The sequence below is a fragment of the Cervus canadensis genome, chromosome 30 (genome assembly GCF_019320065.1).
Source record: "Cervus canadensis isolate Bull #8, Minnesota chromosome 30, ASM1932006v1, whole genome shotgun sequence".
Taxonomy (NCBI): Eukaryota; Metazoa; Chordata; class Mammalia; order Artiodactyla; family Cervidae; genus Cervus; species Cervus canadensis.
In genome coordinates, this window is record NC_057415.1 from 17,653,128 (window position 1) to 17,666,022 (window position 12,895).

Consider the following 12,895-nt stretch of genomic DNA (forward strand, 5'->3'; position numbering starts at 1 on the left):
CCTGTGACATTCCTTGGCCTGGGGTCTGCCCTCTCCCCTGTGCCCTTGGATCCTAGTGCCCAGCTCCCGACTGGGGTGGCAGTTCCTCCTTCAATACAACACATACCATCACTAAGGCCAGCAATGGTGGTGTCGCCCTGGGTCATCCCCTGAGACGGGTACGCCTCTGGCGTGAGGCCCAACTTCACAGCGGTCAGTAGTGGGTCCTAACAGCTGCCCTCCCTCCCTTGGGCTCTGGTTCAGCTGGCTGCTAACCCCTGAGCTGTGGTGAGGGGCAGGAAGCAATTACTGCCACTCGTCTACCTGTGGTATCCACCCTTGGCCCTGTGTATCTAAAAGACAATCGGACTGAGAATTTCAGAAGCTCTTTTCCTGTTTAAAAGCATCAGCCATAATTGCAAATGACAGCATTTATTTTTCTGCCTTTTTTCTTGTGTTGCCCAGCAATTGCTTCTAAAACACATGCTGATTAGAGTGGATTCAGGTAAGCGTTTCCTCCCCTCCACACTGGGCTCCCGACAGCCTAGCCAGGGATGGAAAGAGGCAGCAGGCTGAGAGGGGTTCCAGGAACCATGCAGGCCCGTGGTCATGGGAACACCAAAGTGGGTGAGATGCTCACTCTTCACCTCGAAATTGGGGCATCAGGTGAAACGATTAAGGCAGTGTGAGTTAGTTTTTAGGCAGCATCGCAAATTGTGCCACTAAATGTGTGCCTTCTCTTTTGGTCTGCTGTCTGACAGCAGCCAGAGAACTCCTAGCACTCACCACATCCTCAGAACTCATCCCTGGGAGTGGCTGTCACAGCTGGTTTATAAGCTAAGTTTTGTCTATCCACTAGGAATTTATGGGGTATCAATAATAGACATAGTTTTATCCCTCCCATCAGTAGATCAGACCCAAACAGCTGCTGCCTTGCTCAGAAGCTAGATGTTGTCTGGACAGTAACTCTGCGATGATCTTGGCCTTCTCCCTGGAGTTGTTCCCTCATGGTCACAACCGAACTCCCCACAGCTTCAGGTATCACATCTGTGTGCAGACCAGGGAGAAACAGGGAGAAGACCAACAGCCACAACTGTTCCCCGACCGGAGCAGAAGTTCTGCATTTCTCCAGCAGACTGCCCTTTAAATCTTAGGGTCACCCCTTACTGCAAGGGAGGCTCGGAAATATGCAACAGAACTGGCCCAGTCACCTGTCACCTGGACTGAAGATGCTGTCCCTGGGGCAGAGATTGCCACCCAGTATTCATTCTTTCCCTCTTGATTTTTTAACTGAACCCCCAAATTTTAACTGGATTACCCCCAAATAGATACCACCTCTTCCTGTCTTCTTAACAGCCAGATGAGACTGAGTTCCAAACCATCATCTCAACTCACTGGAGTTTTGTTCACAAGAAAGAAGGGAACCGTGGCTGTTCGGGAGGTGTCAGGGCAGTGAGTCCACTGCCCTCGTGTCTGCTCTGTGGAGTGAAATATCATTTCATAGCTTGCTCCTTGGCTGATTCATCACATGGAGCTGCTTCTCCTCTTCAGACAGAAACTTCTCACCATCTTCAGGCTTTCTCTTCTGCGTGGTTGGGTCTCCCTCTAAGAAGGGGCCCCCTGGGATATGGCATCCTGTGGGATGGACAGGGCTAGACAGGGTGAGACATGTTTTAGATTTTAGCAATGGATCATTACTCACATTGGAGAAGGAAATGGCAACCCACGTCAGTACTCTTGCCTGGGAAATCCCGTGAACGGATGAGCCTAGTGGGCTACAGTCCATGAGGTTGCAGAGTCGGACACGACTGAGTGACTTCACTTTCACTTTATTACTCACATACACCAAGAAAGCACCATCTTGGAGGTCCAGACTGATGTGTTTCGAGGACTATACAGGCTGACCATCACGAATATCAAGTCTAGAACACTGCTATCCCCAAGAAAGCTTCCTCAGGCCCCTATGAAGTCAAGCCCTCTCTCTCCACTACAGTGGCTACCCCGTCCTCATCAGCTTTGCCTGTTCTGAATCAACAAATGAATGGATTAATTTATTACGTGTCTGGCTCCTTTCACTCACAAAATGTTTCTGAGATTCATCAGGGCTGTTCATGTATCAGCAGCCCATCCCTCTTCCCTCTTGAGCCCACCCCAATGTGGGGGCACCCAGCATGTTTTCACATTCACCTGCAGACAGTCATCAAGGTGGCCCTTGTTTGCAGCTGTTATGAATGAAACTACTCTTAGTGCAGTGTGTAAGGACTTGTGTAAGCATGTTTTCACTTCTCTTGGCCAAACAGAGAGGAATCTCTTGTGTATATTTATAAGAAACCACCAGACCATTTTCAAAGTGGCTGTACTATTTCTTAACAGCAAAACATGAGTCCCAGTTGCTCCCTGCCTCCCTAACACTGGTTATTTTCTATCTTTTAAATTTTTAGATGTTAAAATGATTGGTGGAGGTACTTCTTCAATGACACTTAGTACACTTTCAGGGGCCCAGCCATTCGTATATCATCTTTTGTGAAGTGTCTGTTAAAGTCTTTGGCACATTTAAAATTTTAGGTTATTCATCTTTTCAGCCTTGATTTTTAAAGGAGTTCTTTACACACTATGACCACATGTGATTTTTTCAAATACAGGTATTTTTTCCAAATCTATGTCTTGTCTATTATTTTCTTAGTCATGTCATTTGATAAGCAGAAGTTTTCAATAAAGTCCAATCTACCAGATTTTATTCAGATAAGTAAATTCAGATAAAACAATTTTATAGTTTTTGATTAGGTATTTTTTTTAGCATCCTGTCCTAGAGGCCCCTTTACCCCCAAGGTCAGCATACCAGTTCATTGCCTCTGAGCTCCAAATACCCTTGGACATTTTTCCTTCCTGGTGAGCAAAATGTCAGGCTCCCCTAGTTCAGAGCACTGGAAGGGTGGAAAGAGGATGGAGCTCTGATACCTGGGGGTCTGAGGTGCGGGATTCAGGATACTTGGTGCCCATGCACCCCAAAAGACATTCCTGTGACCTTGCAGCCCTACCCTGGTGGTTACCTTCCCAAGGCCTCTAGATTCAGATTCCCCACTCTCGGCCTCCAGCTCCTTTTTGATGCCCCGAATTTGCTACGCACCCAGGCCACTGGGCACAGCGCCTGTGCTGTGGTGGTTGCAGACCAGCCTGGCCCACACAGGCCAGCAGATTTCCCTGCCAATGAGTGGGTTCAGGCATGCCTTCTCCATTCGGGTCCAGCTCCCTCCAAGCTGACCTCCTCAAGTGCCCTCCCTCAGCCCTGGGGTTTCCTAGGACTTTCTTTTAGGTCTCATCAGTGCTTACTGATTGGGCCTATTAGACATCCTGTTCAGGTCACTGTGTGGTCCCTACCATCTGATTGGACACAGATTAATATAGTCACAGAGATACTCTCCAAGGTCTGTGATCAATGAGACATGAGATCCATCAGTATAGACACAGGTAATTGTTTTTTAACCACTTAATTATTTTTAAGTTTGCAGTTTAGCAGTGTTAAATGATTTCACCTTGTTGTACAAAAGATCTAGAACTTTTTCATCATTCCAAACAGAAACCATCCCCGTTAAACACTAATTCTCCATTCTCTTTCCCCTAGTCCCTGGCACCCCACATTCCACTTTTTGCTTTTATAATTTGATAACTGTAGGTGTTTTATACAAGTGGAATTGTACAGTATGTGTCCTTTTATGACCAGCTTATTTCAGTTAGCACAATGTCCTCAAGGTTCAACTATGTGTCACGTGTCAAAATTTCCTTCTTTTTTAAACTGAATTGTATTACCAGTGTCCAGAGCAGGAAGGACTCTGGACCCAGGCTCAGATTCGGAGCTGGCAGTCCCTGAGTGCAGTGTGGCTGTGGGGGCCTCCCTGGGAGCCCGTCATCAGTCACTCTGCTTCTGGGGCGTCCGTGGAGCACGTCCAATCTGGCCTGCTTCTCCTCTGGCACTCAGAGGACTTTCCTGCCACCCAAACAGCAGATGGTCAGGAAATGAAGACTCACTCCAATATCAACCAGAGGAAAATCTAATTCAATTGGCAAAACATAGAGTCAGAAAAGCATGTGGCTTAACACATGTCATCTTGTTAGGTGGCGTTGGCTTTCAGAGACTAAGGACCCATGACCAACAGCTGGGCCGGGGCTGGGATAGGGCAGTGGAATTTCGTGGTTTTCTCTGTGTCAGCTTCCCTCCCAGGTTCACAGGCCTGGGTTCATTTCTACTCCACTCCCAGCGTACATGTGTGACTGGGTTGGATCCTCAACTGGGATACCTGTAATCAGCCAAATGCTAATCAGGTACTTTATATGATGTGCCATTCAGGGCAAGTGCAACTGTGATGACACAAACCCCAAAATATCCGTTACTTAAGCAAGAAAGACACTCTTTCTTCTTACATAGAAGACGCCCTAAGGCAAGCAGGATGGGGCTGGTGGGGCAGTTCCATGCCATCAGAAGCCCAGGTTCCTCCTAATTTCCTGTCCTGCTGTTCTTAATATGTAGTCTCCACCTTGTGGCCCAAGATGGCTGCTTGAATTCCAGCCATTCTGCTTGCATCCAGCTAGCAGGAAGGAGAAAGAGAGAAATGCATCCTGCATTCTAAGGCTTTTTTTTTTTTTTGGCCACACTGTGCAGCTTGCAGGATCTTAGTTCCCTGACCAGCAGTGAAAGCACCGAGACCTCATTTCTGAACCACCAGGGAACTCTCTAAGACACTTCTTAGAAGTTTCTGCACACTTCCACTCACATCTACGGTCAGAACTTAGCCATGTGGCTATACCTAAATGGAAGGGAAGCAGGGAGATGTACCTCTGTTCCAGGCATCCATGTTCCTAACTGAAAGTTGAGGGTTTCTGTGATAGAGGAAGAGAATGGATGGTGGAGAGTACTTAGCCATCTCTGTTGCACACATTTAATTCTGATAAGTTCTAAACATTAAGTTTAAATCTTATATATATATATATATTTGTTGTTGTTGTTAAGTAGGCTGATCACACCGTATGAAATTAAAAACAGTGTATTGAAAACTCTTCTTCTCGCTTCTGCCCTCTTCTTGCTCCTGCACTATTTCTTTACTTTTCTATCAGGTGATGAGGCCTCCTGGCCAGCTCTCGGGGGACTTGGATGCTCCGTGGGCAATGGCTTCCACTCACAGGAGCAGTGAGAATTCTAACACTCCCTCCCAGGGTTTCTTCAATCAGCAATCAGGGGGTCCTGGGGTCCTGGCCCTGTACTTTCCTACGGCATTAAGTCTGCTTAGTCTGTCCTTGCTGAGTTGGCCAGTGTTCAGCTGGTGTCTGTGTGACGAGGCGTCCTCACTAATGCTTGTTGAGTGAATAAATGAAGGGTCAGCTTGTCCCTGTAGCTCCATCTCCCAGGTGGTGCTAGTGGTAAAGAACACACTTGCAGATGCAGAGGACGCAAGAGATGCTGGTTTGATCCCTGCATCAGGAAGGTCCCCTGGAGGAGGGCATGGCAATTCACTCCAGAACTCTTGCCTGGAAAATCCCATGGACAGAGGAGCCTGGCAGGTTACAGTCCATCTCAAAGAGTTGAACACGACTGAAGTGACTTAGCATGCAGCAGCTCCATCAGTAACTCCGGACCTTGGGCACTTACTGCACTTACCCAAGCCTCAGCTTCCACCCCTGTTAGAAAGGGAACTGACATCCTCACCTCACAGTGTAGCAGGCAGAGTACAAAGAGAGACGGCCAGGGGTCGGCTGTGTCTGGGATTGGGAAACAGCAATGTTTTCCTCTTTCTTTCTTCCCAGAGAAAGACGGTTGCCTTGAGTACAGATGGTGCTTTGTCAAATGTAACATCGATGTCCCTGGAGCCTGATTGCGCCTCCCTGCCGGAGTTGTGCACCCGGCCTGAATGGCCAAGCGCCACCAGGGGGCGCAGCACACCAGAGTCTGAGAAGGGACCTGCTGTCCAGGAGACTGAGCCGAGAGAGAGGGCCCAGGCCTTGGCCTGAGGAGAGTGGGGAGTTTAGTCAAAGATTTTGTTGGGTACAGACACCTTAGGGGGAAAATGGATCAAATTCATCAAAATTAAACACTTTTGGAATCAAAGGACACCATCAAAGTAGTGAAAAGACCATCCACAGAATGGGAGAAAATACTGGCAAGCCACAGATCTCACAAAGATCCAGTATCCAGAATATGTAGAGATGTCATAAAAGTCAACCGCAAAAAGACAAACAACACAATTCAAGAACTGGTAAAGGCCTTGAAAAAAACATTTCTCCCAAGAAGCATATATAAATGGCCAATAAACATGTGAAAAGATGCTCAACATCACAACTGTTAATCAAAACCACCATGAGGTACCCCCTCACACCCATTGGGGTGGATAGAATAGAAAAACACAGAAATTAAGTGTTGGTGAGGATACAGAGAAATTGGAGCTCTCATACACTGCTAGTGGAAAAGTAAAATGAAATGGCCACTGTGGAAAACAGTTTGGTGGTTCCTCAAACAGTGAACATAGAATTACCTTATGATCCAGCAAGGCCACTTAGGTATATACAAAAACATGTACATGATTGTTCATAATGTACACATTTGTTCATAATGGTCAAATTGTTCATAATGGTCAAAAAACAGAAATAACTCAAGTGTGCACGATTGGATGATGGATTAAACAAAATGGAGTGTATTCAAACAATGGAATATTAATTGGCTATAGGAGGGTGAAGTGGTGGTACATGCTACAATGTGAATGAACCTTGAAAACATGCTGAGTGCAGGAAGCCAGACACAACAGGTCACATATATTATGATTCTATTCATATGAAATGTCCTGAATAGGCAGATTCAGAGTCAGACTCATGGCTGTCAGGGTGCGGGGGCCCTGAGTGGCAGCTGATTGCCTGTTGGGTACAGGATCTATTTTTGGTTTTCTTCTTTCCCAAATTTTATTAAAGAAAAAGCAACGGTGGTTGCTTTCTAGAACATAGTCAAATTTCAGGGAGTTTTCCATTGAAAATGTAGCATTTGCTTCCATATATATGCCAGTCTGTACTAGGTAGGGGCGATGCTAGAATTCTAATTTTAGATGAACTTTCTAATATTCATCTTCCACCCAGGCTGTAGTCTGTCTTTGGATCAGCAGTAATCATCTGAACTGTCACTATGGCTGCATTAATTCTTGTCTGCAGCTCTCTGAGCTCTTCTATATGCACCAAGTGCAGAATTTGAGCAGCTTCATTAAGAACCTCAGCTCCTGTGTTAAAACCAAGGATACGCTTGTCTTAAGCAGCAGGCAAGCCCTCTTCTGTTGGGTTTGTGTTAGCAACTGCATGCCGTGTCAGGGTTCCTGGACCAAAATGTTAATTGCTTGAAGCACTGCCAGGTAATCACCATGGGTTGACTCTGAAAGGTAGCCTGGGCCAGGACACCAGCCCTAAAATTAGGATTATTTATGTCCAAATTGATCACGGTCTCTGCATTTTTAGTTGTGTTGTCAGTATTTTTTGCATTATCAGTTACCAAGTAGTTGTATTTTTCAGCATTATCTCCATATTCAAGTGTAACAGCTAAACCAAGGATCCAGTCAAGTGCTTCTTGTCCATCTAGACTCTTGAAAGAACAGTGAACATCTCTGAGATACTTTTCAAAGAACTTGGGCTGGTCACTGTCGTGGATTACCTCTGTCTTCAGTCTTACAGTGTCTGATTTTCTGGTCTTCAAGGCAAAAATCAAGTTTCTAAATTTTGTTTTTTCTGTTCAGTTGAAGAGGTAGGTTGTGGCAGAGAAAGGCCATCATGCTTCCTGCTTCAGCTGGGAGGGCCAGGTCTTCTTTTGTGATGATGAGAACATTCTGGATTTAGTGATGATGATTGCTTAAGTCTGTGAATGTGCTAACAACCCCTGAATTGTACAGTTTAAAAGGGGGATTTTTATGGCATGCAAATTATGTCTCAATTTAAAAAAAAAAGGTTTTCTTGGTCAGAGTGAAATGTAGTGGCTGAGTATTGGTCGTGTCTGTGCAGCTCTGGCCTCTCCCATCCTGCCCCCTGGGGGCAGGGGAGGCAGGCAACCCGGGGGGAGGGGGGCAGTTTCCAGACAATTTCAGCTTCCTGTCAAATTCATATCCTCATTCATTTCACCCTGTGATTCTGTGATTCTTTCTCTAGGGCACAGTTGGAAGATGTGACGGAAAACTGCAGTGTGGCAGACAGAAGCACAGCTGGGGACCAGGTTGTACGGGTGGGGTGGGGATATTCACTGTCCCTGGGGCCCTGCGTGGCTGTCCCAGGGCAGTTACAGCCCGGGAGCTTCAGGTCTGTGGTCTGTCTGGGCATCTTGAAGGCCATGTGCTCCCATCCTGGAGAGATGTCTGCAGAGCTGGCTGACACCCCTCAGGTCCTGGGGAGGGGCTTCCTGTACCAGCTGGGGGCTGGACCAGACGATGTTGAGTTTCTGTGTTATTCACAACATGCATACGTTTAAAAAAGAGCTCCAAAGTTACAAACAGTACCTCAGAGTAGACGAATTTGTTTAACTAACAAATAAACACTGTTTTACAATTGGCTTCCCTATTTACTCAGATGGTAAAGAATCTGTCTCCTGTGCAGGAGACCCCGGTTCATTCCCTGGGTTGGGAAGATCCCCTGGAGAAGAGGATGATGACCCACTCCAGTATTCTTGCCTGGAAAATCCCATGGACAGAGGAGCCTGTGGGCTACAGTCCATGGGGTCACAGAGAGTCGGACATGACTGAGCGACTTTTCACTTTCAGCTACTATCAGCTGCGAAGGAACCGCTGAAAGGCATCCTTGTCATGACTTCAGAATTTTGCCTAGTTGCCTGTGATGACATCTTACCTCTGGTACCTGCGGTGAGGTTAGGGTGAAATCAGACAGAGGCAGCACCTCCCCACCCTGAGAAACCCAGGTCAGCAGAGTGTTCATCACGAGCTGACCGTGAGTGCGTGCTGAACATCATGGTGTGCTTCTAAAAGTGCAGAGCCAAGAAAAGTGCCAGAATAGCGTAGGGTCTGGGAGCTCCAGGTGTTGCGGATGCAGGACAAGCTATCTTCGCCTCTATTATTATGGTCTCCATCCTGCAGGTCAACAAGGAGATCTCAGAGAGTTCGGCAGATCTGTCCAGGGTTTCCCAGCTGACCATATGGGGGCAACTTTCTAGTTTATCCTTAGCAGATTGTGATCCTGTCTTTTTGCCCATTCATCTTTCCTCCCTTCCCGCCCTCCTTTCTTCCACCTTCTCCCTTCCCTCCTTCTCTGTGTCCCTACCTTCTTCCCTCCTTCCCTTATTTCCATCCTCCAATCTTTTGAGCAGAGACTCCCGCGTTCATTCTCTCATCTGCCTGTCCTCCTCTCCTTGCAAGTGAGGAAAGCAAGGCTGGAGAGTGGCATCACCACCTGTTTAAGGCCACTGAGCCTCCTGGCTGCCTCCACCTGTGTCTGCAGGGCCTCACGCCATTTGTGTTAAATCCTTGGGCAAGAAGGTGAGGGTGTGAGGCTGCAGGCTCGGTCCTCCCAGGGAAACTACTGACCCTGTCCTCGGGCCCCCGTGAATAAACGCTGGTGCTTTATGAACAGAGGTACCCGTGCAGCCCTGGGTCATGCTGGCCCTTCCCGAGGTGCCACTCTGAGAACACCCTGGACTCCAGTTAGCACTGCCCACCCACCCTTGCTCCATGTGGTATGGGGGGCACTGGCCTCTACCGCCAGAGTCAGGCATGGGCTGCAAGCAGGTGTGGGGACCCCAGGGTCAGGGGTCTGGCTGGCAGGGACCAGGCATGCACTAATGGATCAGCCTCCACCCCAGCCGTGGCACAGGCAAAGTGGGCCCTGGGAACGGAGATGCTGATCCAGCCCAGCATCATCTGGAGAAGGATGGAGAGCTCAGGGCATGCGCCCTCAGCTGCCTAGAGCTGCAGTGACCACTCTTCCTGTGCCTGGGCCTAGGCTGCCCACTGGAAGCACTGCAGATGTCTGCTCTGTCACCCTGACAGTGACCTTGTTGGTTGGCAGATAGGAAACTGAGGCCCAGGGAATGAGCTTATTGCAGCTCCCCCCAGCCTAAGCATCTCTCCCTCAGGCTGGTGTGGCCTAGGGTGGCCAAGGGTCTGGACTTGAGTCCAAGACACACTTCTGATGGCCACCATAGAGGCCTTCATCTTGAGGCTAAAGGCCTTGCTCCATAAGGAGCCCAGAGGAGTGAGATGGGTCAGTTAGCACAGACTCATCTCCAACTAGCTCAGGCCCTGCTGGGGCGAGGGGGCTGCCAGAACCTGAGGAGCAGGGGCTCTGGGCTGTGATCTGAGTGCCTGTTGCAGAGAAGCAGATGCTCCGATGGTGGCCCCACATCAGGCAGGGCTGTGGGCCCCTCAGGGACCTCACCCCTCTGAGGAGGGGAATTCTGAGCCTAGGGTTGACAGAGGAGATGGAACTAGTCACCCAGAAGCTGAGCGAAGGTGGTCTGGAGGTCAGCAGGGCAGGGAGACATCAGCCTCTATGAGGACAGTTTGAAGGAAAGAAAGCAGGTTTGAACCCATGGGCAGAGGCTGAGCTCACAACTGACGGAAGACATGGAAATTAAATCCTCGGGGAGATACAGCATTTCTCCTAATGCAAAAGTCAATTAATGTGCTCTGTGGGCAAGCCTACAACACTGGTGGGAGTGTAAATTGGTTCAACCTCTCCTGAGAACAGCTTGCCAAAATCTGTCACAATTACGAACGCATGAACTTCTGACCGAGCAGCTGGTTCAGGGCTGGCCAAGCAGGTGAGTGCATGGTACAAGCTGTGGGTCAGCCATGACTGCCATTTGAAAATACTAGAAAAGCATTAAAACAAAAAATGGAATTCACTCAGATAGAAATACAAGTGAAAGTGAAAGTCGCTCAGCTGTGTCCGACTCTTTGCGACCCCATGGACTATAGAGTCCAAGGAATTCTCCAGGCCAGAATACTAGAGTGGGTAGCTGTTCCCTTCTCCAGGGGACCTTCCCAACCTGGGGATCAAACCCAGGTCTCCCACACTGCAGCCGGATTCTTCACCAGCTGAGTCACCAGGGAAGCCCAGATAGAAATAGCCACTGCTGACATCTGGCGTATTTTCTTTGAGATTATTCCTTTACTGGCTGTTTTTAACAATTGTTCTTTGAGCTTCCAGAATACATCAAGCTTTCTTGTGCCAGGAATCCAGTGTGGAGTGTATCAGTCCACATTGCTGCAGTAACAAATTATCACAAACTCCTTGGTTTAGGATAACGAAGGGTTACCCAGGCCTCCCCCTGGAACCTTGTCATTTCCAATCTTTTAGTATGTATAGTAACTCTGAGATAAACTACTCTAGGTCTGAAATCTTTGCTTTCCTCAGGGTAGATGCCAAAAGTGAATCAAAGTAAGAAATAAGTGTGAGGCTTTTCCAAGCTGCTTTCCTGAAAGGCTGGGACTGACGACTTGCTCACAGCTTGCCTGTCTGCTCCTCTCTGCCAGCACCGGGCCTTATTATTAAACCAGGACTGCTAATCTCCACATGAAGATGCCAGTTTGTTTTACTTGCCTTCTGACAGTTCCTGGTGAGAGAAAACTGTGATTCTATACATTCTGAAACTTTCTGTGCTTGTTGGCATGACTTTCATCCTCTTTTCTTTGGGGAATTTGGCTTTTTTCGGCTAATACTGAACCCGTATTGACTCGTGAATTTTTGTATATTAATGATAACTCTCCTTGCCCTTTATATCTGCTGTGAATCGTTTTCCTCAAGAGAATGGCTGCCTTTAGGTCTTGTTTCTTAATATTTAAAAATTTGGTCAATTTTATCTTTCCTTTTAAAATCTCTGATTTCTCCTCCCTGCCCTGCCCCCTTTTGCTCTTGTGTCTGGAAGGCCCTTCCACAACCCCAATACACACATGCAAACACACACATCTAATAAATGATCACTTAAAGCCCCCTCCAGCAAGAGACAAGGCCTCTTTTGACCCTGGAGGCCTGGTTCTATAGCCTGATCACCGCGTTCTCTTGGGCAGCTCCCTTTTCCTCTTTGAACCTTGGTGTCTCCTCCTGTTAAAAGCCCTACTTTGCCCTTGCTGGTGTCTGTGTTGGCCTCTGCCCCTCAGCTTCAGAACCAAGGCACCCTGCCCCCACCCCTCCCACCACTCACATCCTCACAGACAGACCAGAACCGTGTCAAGCCCCACGCAGCACACCATACCCCACCTCCTTACCCCATGGCATCTAGGGCTTGGCTCCTGCCTGGATGTCCCTGGGATGCTCATGTAGACATCGCCCCAGGGCCGGAGGCTGCCTGCGGTATCCTACTAATGCCAGTTATATTTCAGGTCTTTATTCAAAGTGGAGTATGATTCTGGTTGTTGGTGCCCAGTTATCTTGTAAAATGGCAATTCTGTCTCTAAGACCAATAAGTGTTGGAGTCACTGCTGTGGTTTATTGATCAGTGACTTCATTCCTGGATGTGTAGTTCACATGAAATCTTCTAGAAAAACATGTTGCAGCTCAATGGCCTCAGAGGTTGTGACCCATTCCCTTGGCACATGTGGAGGAGCCAAGATGGCAGAGGAGTAGGACGGGGAGACCACTTTCTCTCCTACAAATTCATCAAAAGAATAACTGAACGCAGAGCAAACTTCACAAAACTACTTCTGATCGCTAGCTGAGGTCATCAGGCGCCCAGAAAAGCAGCCCATTGTCTTCAAAAGGAGGTAGGACAAAATATAAAAGATAAACAGTGAGACAAAAGAGCTAAGGACGGAGATCCGTCCTGGGAAGGGAGTCTTAATACAGGACGTTTCCAGACACCGGGAAACCCTCGCACTGGCGGGCCTGGGGGAAGTCTTTGAATCTCGGAGGGCAACCTGACTGGGAGGGAAACAATAAATAAAACCCACAGATTACG

At 47.9% G+C, this 12,895-nt stretch overlaps 1 pseudogene; it reads right to left on the minus strand.

The window, feature by feature from the left end:
- Positions 1-7,077: 7,077 nt before the first annotated feature.
- On the minus strand, positions 7,078-9,595 carry LOC122431636 (annotated as a pseudogene).
- Positions 9,596-12,895: the final 3,300 nt, after the last annotated feature.